This window comes from Octopus sinensis, linkage group LG1 (assembly GCF_006345805.1).
Source record: "Octopus sinensis linkage group LG1, ASM634580v1, whole genome shotgun sequence".
NCBI classification, from domain to species: domain Eukaryota; kingdom Metazoa; phylum Mollusca; class Cephalopoda; order Octopoda; family Octopodidae; genus Octopus; species Octopus sinensis.
Genome location: NC_042997.1, coordinates 210,999,156 through 211,002,223, shown reverse-complemented (window position 1 = coordinate 211,002,223; position 3,068 = coordinate 210,999,156).

Here is a 3,068-nt window from a genome sequence, read left to right as displayed (position 1 = left end):
ACAGGTATAAACCTGAACTTGTAATCTGGAAAGAGGAACTGCAGATTTCTCAATAGTTCCGCATAGGTGTTCTCTTTTTCACTGATCTTCAGCTTTATGTTAACATCCGCTGGGCAGCTAATTTCCACAACTGTTCACAGTTTCTCTTCTCTATCCCAAATCATTATATCGGGTCTGTTGTGCTTACATTTTATTGAGGTCTTCACTGGTACATTCCACCAGTACCCCTTTTTATTATGAGTGGCTATGATTTCTACCATAGTGATGGTTCTTATTTATTTGTCCTCGGAGTTATCCTTTCGAGGGTTCTCGTTATACGGTATTCTAGCTACAACGTCATGTCTCATCGGTAGATAATACCGTGATGACATTTCGGACAACTGCTTATGATGTGGGTGATATCTTCGCTTCCGCCGAGGTCGACTTTGCCTTTCATCCTTTCGAGGTCGATTAAAATAAGACTACAGTTACGCACTGGGGTCGATATAATCGACTTATTTGTCTGTCCTGTCTGTCCTTGTTTAGCCCCCCTTGTTCAACCTTAAGCCCCAATGTTGTATTAAAGAATGTATATTTCGCGCGAGGTCGCTTTGCCTTTCATCCTTTCGGGGTCGATTAAAATAAGTACCAGTTACGCACTGGGGTCGATATAATCGACTTAATCCGTTTGTCTGTCCTTGTTTGTCCCCTCTGTGTTTAGCCCCTTGTGGGTAGTAAAGAAATAGATATCTTCGCTGTGAACTCCACAAAGTCTGCATCGGTTGTCACATTTTACAGCTTTTCCTGCATCTCTATCCCTTTTGTGCATCAGGTATTTGGTTGATATTTCCTGTTCCTGGATTGCAAATGCATACCCTTCAAAGTGGGACGTAGTAATCCGGCTACTGGTCCACGATAAACTGCTTTGGCGATCGATGTTACTATCATCTCGGAGCTTTCTACTAACATACCTATGAATAGTCTTCTGCTCATAAAGGCTCATCCTTTCATCTGTATGTATGTAATATATGTATGTATGTATGTATGTATGTATGTATGTATGTATGTATGTATGTATGTATGTATGTATATGAATATGTGTATATGAAAGATGGGTGAATGTGTGTGTGTGTGTGCGTGTGTGTTTACCTTTATGTGTTTGTATTCACACACACGCGCACACCCATTATCTCTCATATACACGTACACATGAATACATACATACATACATTACACACATTATGCAGTGTGTGTGCTTCACTATTCAAATCATGAACATGAAAGTCAATGTGTGTGTGTGTACGTGCACGCGCGCTCTATCGTCTGTTTCACTTTCCACCATCTTCAAAGCAAATCTCAACAAGTCATGAAACAGAAATAAATAAATAAAAGTTTTTTTTCCAAGGAAATTAACGAAGTCTGTGACCGTTGCCAGAGACCAAATGCAAGTGATTTGCCCGAGAACGCAGATCGTCTCTGGTTTTCGCGTGTTCAACTTCTTCGCTTGAAACCATTGAATGGTACTTTTATTAACCCTGGAAAGGCGGCGAGCTGGCAGAACCGTTAGCACGCCGGGCGAAATGCTTAGTGGTATTTCGTCTGCCGCTACGTTCTGAGTTCAAATTCCGCCGAGGTCGACTTTGCCTTTCATCTTTCGGAGTCGATAAATTGAGTACCAGTTACGCACTGGGGTTGATGTAATCGACTAAATCCGTTTGTCTGTCCCTGTTTGTCTCCTTTATGTTTGGCTCCTTGTGGGCAATAAAAAAATTTTTTTATTAACCCTGGAAGGATGACTTTAGGGAAATTTGAACTCAGAATGCAAAACTATGCAAGTAAATGGTTATTCTTTTATTCTTTTACTTGTTTCAGTCATTTGACTTCGGCCATGCTGGAGCACCGCCTTTAATCGAGCAAATCGACCCCGGGACTTATTCGTTGTAAGCCCAGTACTTATTCTATCGGTCTCTTTTGCCGAACCGCTAAGTAACGGGGACGTAAACACACCAGCATCGGTTGTCAAGCAATGCTAAGGGGACAAACACACACACACATACATATACATATATACGATGGGCTTCTTTCAGTTTCCGTCTACCAAATCCACTCACAAGGCTTTGGTCGGCCCGAGGCTATAGCAGAAGACACTTGCCCAAGATGCCACGCAGTGGGACTGAACCCGGAACCATGTGGTTGGTTAGCAAGCTACTTACCACACAGCCACTCCTGCGCCTCATGGCATTTAATTCGCTGTTTTACTGTCCCTACCTGTTCTCCGTGTTTACAATCGAAATAAAATGATGATTGCTCGAAGGAGGAGAACAACACAAATACAAAAAAAAAACATTGAAATACGTTATCGAACACAAACATGTAAAATGTTTTACACATGCACACAGACAGAGGCGGTGCTCCAGCGTGGTCGCAGTCAAATGACAAACAAATCACAGAATATATATTCTTTTACTCTTTTACTTGTTTCAGTCATTTGACTGCGGCCACGCTGGAGCACCGCCCTTAGTCGAAGAAATCGACGCCAGGACTTGTAAGCCTAGTACTTATTCTGTCGGTCTCTTTTGCCGAAACGCTAAGTTACAGGGACGCAGGAGTGGGTGTGTGGTAAGAAGTTTGCTTGCCAACCACATGGTTACGGGTTCAGTCCCACTGCGTGGCACCTTGGACAAGTACTATAGCCTTGGGCCGATCAAAGCCTTGTGTGGGATTTGGTAGACGGAAACTGAAAGAAGCCCGTCGTAACTGCAAAGTGAAAATATTTGCTGATAACACTAAGCTCCAGCAAATCGTGAATGAAGAAGCAGACGGAACTCAACTCCAGTCTGATCTATATGCTGTGAGTCAATGAGCAGACAGAAACAAAATGCAACTGAACGAGGGAAAATTTGAGCTGATGCATTTTGGAAGAAATTCCTCTCTAAAACAGCCATACTCTCTTCCTTCAGGGGAACCGCTCACAGCCTCTAACAATATCAGAGACCTGGGTGTAATTGTTGATGACGATCTCAGTTGGAGTGCACACATCAACAAGAATGTCGATATAGCTCGTAGGATGAGTTCCTGGATCTTAAGAA